Source organism: Pecten maximus, chromosome 9 (assembly GCF_902652985.1).
Source record: "Pecten maximus chromosome 9, xPecMax1.1, whole genome shotgun sequence".
Taxonomy (NCBI): domain Eukaryota; kingdom Metazoa; phylum Mollusca; class Bivalvia; order Pectinida; family Pectinidae; genus Pecten; species Pecten maximus.
This window is the reverse complement of record NC_047023.1, coordinates 7,231,052-7,241,733: the sequence shown is the minus strand read 5'-3', so window position 1 is coordinate 7,241,733 and position 10,682 is coordinate 7,231,052.

The window sequence follows — 10,682 nt, the reverse complement described above, 5'->3', positions numbered from 1 at the left end:
ATAAAAGAACTGTGAAACTAGCATGTATTCTTATTTCGCTTTGATATTCACGAACTGGTTTTTGGATTGGTAAGTTGATCTGCAAGAAGGTTTAATTGTCTTATTGAAAAAGGGCACACTACATACGGAAAACTATCAATTTGAATGGTGATCTATATATAGCTATGGAAAAGGATTTCATGAGAATAAAACCAGGACCCAGATTTTCAAAAGATGATTAGGCTAATCACATTTTAACAACATTTTTTTTCAATCCCGGTATAATAACTTCTGGCAGAACTTACTTGACAAAACTTTATGAAATTCTGTAATTCTTAGTTCTGTTCCAACTGGCATAATTTTAAAACGATACACTCAGGTTTTTCAACAAATGAGAAGTGAAATTTTCACTAATCAAGTGATTAAGCTAATCACCTTTTGAACAATTGGGCCAAGATGTTTTTTTTGACGACGCCGTACCAATCTATAGGTCAAAATGACATCCTTAAAATGAGAGTGATGGTGGTGACAAGGAAACCACCAGGCATATCCTCTATCATCGGATACGCATGATTTCATATCGCACAAGGGAATACACTATTTCCAAATGAGATATGATATCGACCACGAAACATTCCCATGGTTTTCACCGACTTGTATATCTACAATCCTGGTATTATGTAGATTTAAATCTAGAGTTAGATGCAGAAGGGCTTAAAAGAATTTAACTGTATTATACAGCTGTTTCGTCCTTCTAGGGACTCGTATGCAATCTTCAGGGCTTAAATTGGTGATACATAGAAGGCGACACAGAGAACTTAAATAGGTCGACAAAAACACCAATATCTAGTTAGAGAGAGGAAATAGTCGCCGAATTCGATCTTAATTGAACGTCAAACACATGGCTGTATATTCTGAACCGTGCTAGTATTCAAAGGTATTTCCAGATGGCATGCGGGTTAGTGTAAACCCCGGGGACAAAAGTCTACCAGCAGTGACTATCACCTGCAATCTCAAAGGATTATACAAAATACACAAAATATATTAGCATCTTTCAGTTTAAATTTAGTTACTGTAAATCTGAGCAGATTAACGCGTTATCCCGAAGAGTTTATCTACAATAATATTAAAATGTCTGCTTGATATTCCATAGAACTACTTGTACATCATGTAAATTGTACGTTTCCATTTGGTAAGTTATGTAATACAACCATTTTTTTTTTTTGTATTTGTTTTATTTTTGAAGAAGATCATTTATACATAAATACAAACAAATCACACATCTCTTACATTCTCTGAAATGTACATCATAGAATTCTTTCTTTTATACATTTTAATATTTGTCACACATCCATCTACAGAGGCTACTTACACACTTGCAAATATATAATGACATACAAAACAGTTTATACACATACACTTACTCACATGTCTGCTCATGTAGTTAGAAACAAACAATAGCCAAATACATATCACTCGCATGCACTTCCTTACATACATCTACATTCATTTAACAGACGTATAGAAATTTTTATATACTTACAGTACACATATACACAACCAATCTTACACATGCACTCACTTACACACACAGAAAATAAAAATGAAGAAGAAAGAAAAAAAGAAAAAGAAAAAAAGAAAAATGAGAGGATTGAAATTCCTGTAAAATCAATTCTTTTACGAAAAAGAGAGAGAAAAAGAAGAGAGGGAAATAGAGCGAGAGAAGGATGGAGAGACGATGGCAAAACCTAGATATAGGCACTACTGACATATCAGGGCTGAGGTCATAGACCTAAAAATTATATAAATAAGATGGAGGAAAATAATTATAACAATGTTCAACTGGATGTAAGAAATAAACATGTCTTAACCAAAAATTTGTATTAGTTTTTCCCATTTCTTCCAATCATTTACAAATTTGTATTTTGTAACCTGGCATTTCTTGTTGGTAATGAATTTCTGTATTTTATAGTGATCTACAATAGAATACAAAAATGATTGAATATTTAGCGATTTATGCAAACATCTACACCTATAAATGTACTGCTTAATCAGTAAAATAATTAGATTGTCCACTTTAAAAGCTGGATTGTTGTTATTATCTATTTTACCAAATAACAAAGTTTGTTTATTTATTGTGAAAGGGATGTATAATGCAATCAACAGCTCATCAAAGCTTTCCAAAAAATTTTGTACTTCATCACACTCCCAAAATAAATGCACAATTGTTTCTCTATCCGAATGGCAAAGGTTACAAAAAGGGTTATTTAATAATTTTGTTTTAAACAGTAGAGAGTTGGTTGTTAGAATGTGATGAGAAATTCTAAATTGTAGCCACTGCAGTTTAGAATTTTTAGTTATTTTATAAGGAAGAGTATAAATAGTTATCCAATCTTCATCATTATATTCAAAGTGTTCTTCCCATTTTTCTTTGCCCTTGGCTTCAAGTGTGTTTTTGGTATTCAATAATTCGTATATTCTTTTCACCCCCTTGATATTTCCAAGGAATACTGAAATATGTGTTGGCAACACAGGATATAACAATTCAATATCACTTGTATCCAAATTTTGTAAATATTTTCTAATGGCAGATAATATTCCATTATATTTCAAAAAATTTGTATTAATGTTATATCTAATTGAAAATTCTTCATATGAGAAAAAAGATTTGGATCTGATATCTTTTAAAAAATCACTAATCAGATAAACACCCTTTTCATGCCATTTTGAATAAAAAACAGTCTCACCACCAATTCTTATATTGTTATTGTACCATACTGGGGTTTGTATGAGTGATCTCCCTTTGACTACTTTCATATTATAACAGTTTTCCAGTCTTGACCATGCCCCTAGCACATCTTTCCAAAATATATTACTTGATATTTCTTGACTTATATTTATAAAGTTTCCTCCGAATTTCAAGAGTTTATTTAAATTTACAGCTTTTGACAACAGTGATTTCCATTTTCCTGAGGATGAATATAATCTTTTTACCCAGCTAAGTTTTAATGAATCAACAAAATTGTGAATATTTAACATTTTTAAGCCACCTTTATTATATTCCTGCATTACAACAGATCTTTTCACCTTATCTACTTTACTATTCCACAAAAATTCAAAAAGTACGGAATTGATATTTTTTATTGTTTTTTCATCTGGGTTAGGTAGTGTAATAAATAAATGATTAAATTGTGATATCATAAGGGATTTGATTAAGTGGATTTTCCCTATTGGTGTTATGTTTCTCCTTTTCCAAGCATTGATTATACATTTTAGTTTAACTATTTTTTTATCAAAGTTCATTTTAACCATTTTATGTAGATCCACACAGAAATCGATTCCTAATAATGTAAACCTCTCTTTCCCCCATTGTAAGTTATATTCAGGTAAAAAATTTTCCTGGCTATACTTTTTACTACCTATCCATATGATCTCTGTTTTATCAATATTTATTTTCAAACCTGAAATAGATGCAAACATATTCAATTCCTTTAATGATTCTTTCAGAGACTGTTCCGTTCCATCTAATGTCAAATAAGTGTCATCTGCATATTGCGATAGTAAAATATCTGTATTTTCAATATTAACACCATGTATATTCCTATTATTCCTAAATCGAATCGCAAGGATTTCTGCACATAAAATGAAGATGTATGGTGCAATCGGGTCGCCCTGTCTACAACCTCTATTAATTTTGAAAAAAGACGAAAGATTTCCCCCTTGATTTACAGTGGCCCCCACATTAAAATTGAAAAGTTTAACCCATTTTAATATGTCGTTTCCAAAACCAAAAAATCTTAAAACTTTAATTATAAAATTCCAGGAGACCGAATCGAAAGCTTTTTCAAAGTCAACCATTAAAACCATTCCTGGGATGTCATTTTCTTCTGTATATTGCATTACATCAAATAAAAGCCTAGTATTTTCCCCTATGTACCTCCCCGCCAAAAATCCTGTTTGATCCTTGCTAATAATTTTATTTAAAACTGACTTAATTCTATTGGCTATTACCCCTGATGCTATTTTATATATAATGTTCAATAGTGTTATAGGTCTCCAATTCTTAATAAAATGACGTGGTTTGTCCTTTTTTGGAATGCAAGTAATTATCCCATGGCGTTGTGTAATAGATAGTTCCCCCTTCATATACCCATAGTTTAGAGATCGCACAATAAAGTTACCTAACTGCTTCCAGAAAAATTTAAAAAATTCTACAGTGTATCCATCAGATCCAGGGCTTTTGTTATTTTTCATTTTTTTCAAAGTTCTGCCAGCCTCTTCTACTGATATCAATCCTTCTAATTTTATAGACTCTGAAGCGGTAAGTTTTGGAATATTCTCAAAATCAAGTATAGAATCTAGAGTTGCGTCTTCTAGGTTATCATCTGAACTATAGAGCTTTTCATAAAAACATCTAATTTCTTGTAAGATTTCCTCTTGATTTGTTATAACTTTACCATTGTCAAGCTGAATTTGGGGAACAATTTTTGATATATAATTTCTGTTTTCTAAACTGAAAAAATAACTGGTTGGTTTCTCCCCTTCTTCTTCCCATTTAGCCCTGGATCTTACAATACAACCTTTAATCTTTTTTATTCTAATTTCTTCCAGGTCCTTTTTCTTATTATCAATTTCTGCTAAATTTAGTATATTTTGTTGTTCTAACTCTTTAATGGAATCTATAAGCTTATTTTCAGTCAAATTTTGTAATTTCTTTTTATATACTGCATGAGATATAGTTTTTCCCCTTATATTCATTAACAAAGTCTCAAGAAAAAGTTGATCATCAATAGTCATCTGTAGTTCTGAATCAGGTATATCAGTAATATTTTCAAGATTATAAACTGGTAAACAATATTGTTTTTTTGTTTCAAAAATAATGGTATTAACTACATCTATATATTCTTCGTCATATAGTAGAGAATTGTTAAATTTCCACAATCCTTTACCCTTCTTAAATTCATTAAGCTTAACAGTTATTTTTGGAAACGAGTGATCTGAACGGTAACCTATTTCTATTGTAGAGTCTTTTACATGTGATAGTAAATTTTCGGAAACTAAAAAAAAATCTAATCTTGACTGCTTCAATGGGTTTGATTTTCTCCATGTGTATCTAATGATTTCTGGGTGCTGCTCTCTAAAGATATCTACTAAATTGTAATCATAAATAGTTTCTAAAATTTTTCCCCTAGCCTTTGGATTGTTCACAGATCTATAGCTTTTATCATAGTCTATATCTGGATTGATGACAAGATTAAAGTCTCCACATATAATTACCCTATCATTTCCAAAACTATCAATGGTTTCACTAATAATGTCGTAGAACTCTGGCTCATCTGAATTTGGACCATAAATTGTTATAAATGTGTATTTCGTATTTTTCAACTCAACTGAAATAGCTAGAAAGTTCCCTGTCATATCTTTTTTAATTTTATTTACTTTAAATTCAAAGTTATTATTGAATAAAATTGCAACTCCTCTGGCATTTGATCTAAAAGAATTAAAGTAACAGTCATAGCCCCATTCACTACGTATAATATTTTCTTTTTCCTCTGTGAAGTGTGTATCCTGTAAGCAATATATGTTATAATTTTTAGATCTTAGATAGGAAAACGTATCCTTTCTCTTAATATATTCCCCCAGGCCCTGACAATTAGCTGTTAAGATATTTAAATCACTCATCTGTTATGCTCATAAAAGTTAACTATACAAAGGTTACTCACAGGGGCCTGCAATGAATAATAATGAAGATAGCAACAATCCAGACTCAAGACCAATATACAATTTTATTTAATATTGATCTCGAGCCCGGACCGCCACCTCCACTACTACTCACTACAAACTCCTGTGGGACAATTGTATCATACATGTTTGTCAATGCTAACATTAGCGGGTGAACGTTAGGGTTTACCATCGTAGAAGAAGGGATAGCTGAAAAGGTGAAAGACAGACAAAAGAAGAAAGATAATGTAAAACAAAACATTGGTGGTTACTTGGAAATCAACTACTGCTAACTCGCACTCACAGCCATTCTTCATCCGTACTAGACAGGAGAGTAGGGTCTATCAGCCTACATCCCCGCCTGTACAGGTCTCTGTCTGTACCGGAAGGACCCAACTGTACCGGGGTGCATTCGATACAACATTACTGTGACGTCTATACAGGCTTTTGTTACACGTTAAGTGTTATTTAAAGACGAATGGCAATACCACAACTGTTCCTCTCAACATTAAATCTGATGTAAATTAAAGTTGTAGTATATCATAAATACAGGTACTGATGTTGACCGGTACGGTCAGGGATGTAAATGAAATCTGTAATATATCTTTAATACAGGTACTAATGCTGACCGGTACGGTCAGGGATGTAAATGAAATCTGTAATATATCTTTAATACAGGTACTGATGTTGACCGGTACGGTCAGGAATGTAAATTAAAGTTGTAGTATATCATAAATACAGGTACTTATGCTGACCGGTACGATCAGGGATGTAAATTAAAGCTGTATTATATCATAAATACAGGAACTAATGCTGACCGGTACGGTCAGGGATGTAAATTAAAGTTGTAGTATATCATAAATACAGGTACTAATGGTGACCGGTACAGTCAGGGATGTAAATCAAAGTTGTATTATATCAGGAATACGGGTACATATGTGGACCTGTACGGTCAGGGATGTAAATTTAAGTTGTATTATATCATGAATACAGGTACTAATGGTGACCGGTACGGTCAGGGATGTAAATTAAAGCTTTATTATATAATGAATACAGGTACTAATGGTGACCGGTACGGTCAGGGATGTAGATTAAAGCTTTATTATATCATGAATACAGGTACTAATGGTGACCGGTACGGTCAGGGATGTAAATTAAAGCTTTATTATATCATGAATACAGGTACTAATGTTGACCCGTACGGTCAGGGATGTAAATTAAAGCTGTATTATATCATAAATACGGGTACTAATGCTGACCGGTACGGTCAGGGATGTAAATTAAAGCTGTATTATATCATAAATACAGGTATTAATGGTGACCGGTACGGTCAGGAATGAAAATTAAAGTTGTTGTATATCATAAATACACGTACTTATATTGACCGGTACGGTCAGGGATGTAAATTAAAGTTGTAGTATATCATAAATACAGGTACTAATGGTGACCGGTACAGTCAGGGATGTAAATCAAAGTTGTATTATATCAGGAATACGGGTACATATGTGGACCTGTACGGTCAGGGATGTAAATTTAAGCTGTAATATATCTTAAATACATGTACTAATGCTGACCGGTATACGGTCAGGGATGTAAATAAAAGTTGTAGTATATCATTAATACAGGTACTGATGTTGACCGGTACGGTCAGGGATGTACATTTAAGTTGTATATTATATCATGAATACAGGTACTAATGGTGACCGGTACGGTCAGGGATGTAGATTAAAGCTTTATTATATCATGAATACAGGTACTAATGGTGACCGGTACGGTCAGGGATGTAAATTAAAGCTTTATTATATCATGAATACAGGTACTAATGTTGACCGGTACGGTCAGGGATGTAAATTAAAGCTGTATTATATCATAAATACGGGTACTAATGCTGACCGGTACGGTCAGGGATGTAAATTAAAGCTTTATTATATCATGAATACAGGTACTGTACTAATGTTGACCGGTACGGTCAGGGATGTAAATTAAAGTTGTATTATATCTTTAAAACGGGTACTTATGTTGCCGGTACGGTCAGGGATGTAAATTAAAGCTTTTTTATATCATGAATACAGGTACTAATGTTGACCGGTACGGTCAGGGATGTAAATTTAAGCTGTAATATATCTTAAATACATGTACTAATGCTGACCGGTATACGGTCAAGGATGTAAATAAAAGTTGTAGTATATCATTAATACAGGTACTGATGTTGACCGGTACGGTCAGGGATGTACATTTAAGTTGTATTATATCATGAATACAGGTACTAATGGTGACCGGTACGGTCAGGGATGTAAATTTAAGTTGTATTATATCATGAATACAGGTACTAATGGTGACCGGTACGGTCAGGGATGTATATTTAAGTTGTATTATATCATGAATACAGGTACTAATGGTGACCGGTACGGTCAGGGATGTAGATTAAAGCTTTATTATATCATGAATACAGGTACTGTACTAATGTTGACCGGTACGGTCAGGGATGTAAATTAAAGTTGTATTATATCTTTAAAACGGGTACTTATGTTGCCGGTACAGTCAGGGATGTTAATTTAAGCTGTCTTATATCTTTAATACAGGTACTGATGTTGACCGGTACAGTCAGGGATGTAAATTAAAGCTGTATATTATCATAAATACAGGTACTAATGTTGACCGGTACAGTCAGGGATGTAAATTAAAGCTGTAAGATATCTTTAATACAGGTACTAATGCTGACCGGTACGGTCAGGGATGTAAATTAAAGTTGTAGCTATATCATAAATACAGGTACTTATGTTGACCGGTATAGTCAGGGATGTAAATTAAAGCTGTATTATATCATGAATACAGGTACTTACATTAATGTATGTGGAGCTGTACGGTCAGGGATGTAAATTATAGCTGTATTATATCATAAATACAGGTACTAATGGTGACCGGTACGGTCAGGGATGTAAATTAAAGCTTTAATATATAATGAATACAGGTACTAATGGTGACCGGTACGGTCAGGGATGTAGATTAAAGCTTTATTATATCATGAATACAGGTACTAATGGTGACCGGTACGGTCAGGGATGTAGATTAAAGCTTTATTATATCATGAATACAGGTACTAATGTTGACCGGTACGGTCAGGGATGTAAATTAAAGCTGTATTATATCATAAATACGGGTACTAATGCTGACCGGTACGGTCAGGGATGTAAATTAAAGCTGTATTATATCATAAATACAGGCATTAATGGTGACCGGTACGGTCAGGAATGAAAATTAAAGTTGTAGTATATCATAAATACACGTACTTATATTGACCGGTACGGTCGGGGATGTAAATTAAAGCTGTATTATATCATGAATACAGGTACTAATGGTGACCGGTACGGTCAGTGATGTAAATTAAAGCTTTATTATATCATGAATACAGGTACTAATGTTGACCGGTGCGGTCAGGGATGTAAATTAAAGCTGTATTCTATCATAAATACAGGTATTAATGGTGACCGGTACGGTCAGGGATTTAAATTAAAGCTGTATTATATCATGAATACAGGTACTTATGTTGACCGGTACGGTCAGGGATGTAAATTAAAGCTTTATTATATCATGAATACAGGTTCTGTACTAATGTTGACCGGTACGGTCAGGGATGTAAATTAAAGTTGTATTATATCTTTAAAACGGGTACTTATGTTGCCGGTACGGTCAGGGATGTAAATTAAAGCTTTTTTATATCATGAATACAGGTACTAATGTTGACCGGTACGGTCAGGGATGTAAATTTAAGCTGTAATATATCTTAAATACATGTACTAATGCTGACCGGTATACGGTCAAGGATGTAAACAAAAGTTGTAGTATATCATTAATACAGGTACTGATGTTGACCGGTACGGTCAGGGATGTACATTTAAGTTGTATTATATCATGAATACAGGTACTAATGGTGACCGGTACGGTCAGGGATGTAAATTTAAGTTGTATTATATCATGAATACAGGTACTAATGGTGACCGGTACGGTCAGGGATGTATATTTAAGTTGTATTATATCATGAATACAGGTACTAATGGTGACCGGTACGGTCAGGGATGTAGATTAAAGCTTTATTATATCATGAATACAGGTACTGTACTAATGTTGACCGGTACGGTCAGGGATGTAAATTAAAGTTGTATTATATCTTTAAAACGGGTACTTATGTTGCCGGTACAGTCAGGGATGTTAATTTAAGCTGTCTTATATCTTTAATACAGGTACTGATGTTGACCGGTACAGTCAGGGATGTAAATTAAAGCTGTATATTATCATAAATACAGGTACTAATGTTGACCGGTACAGTCAGGGATGTAAATTAAAGCTGTAAGATATCTTTAATACAGGTACTAATGCTGACCGGTACGGTCAGGGATGTAAATTAAAGTTGTATATCATAAATACAGGTACTAATGCTGACCGGTACGGTCAGGGATGTAAATTAAAGTTGTAGCTATATCATAAATACAGGTACTAATGTTGACCGGTATAGTCAGGGATGTAAATTAAAGCTGTATTATATCATGAATACAGGTACTTACATTAATGTATGTGGAGCTGTACGGTCAGGGATGTAAATTTAAGCTGTAATGTATCTTTAATACATATACTAATGCTGACCGGTACGGTCAGGGATGTAAATTATAGCTGTATTATATCATAAATACAGGTACTAATTCCTTGAACATCTGCATGAAAACGAGTTTTCAAGTTTGTTAAAAGTGACGACAGTTCTACCTATCACAGACCAATACCGTCTGGTACTTGCATTAGCAGACAAGTAGGTAAATATATCGGAGCTGCTCTCGTCGTGTGGAAGTTGTAAAGGAGTACCGCCTGGAACGTTTTCCTTGAATTCTAACATTTCGTGATATCGCTGATCTGTGAGGAAACGGTCATCATTCAGCCCCTTGAGTTTTGATGTATTCATGTTGATTTCTTTCCCTTAGCATGCATAGGAT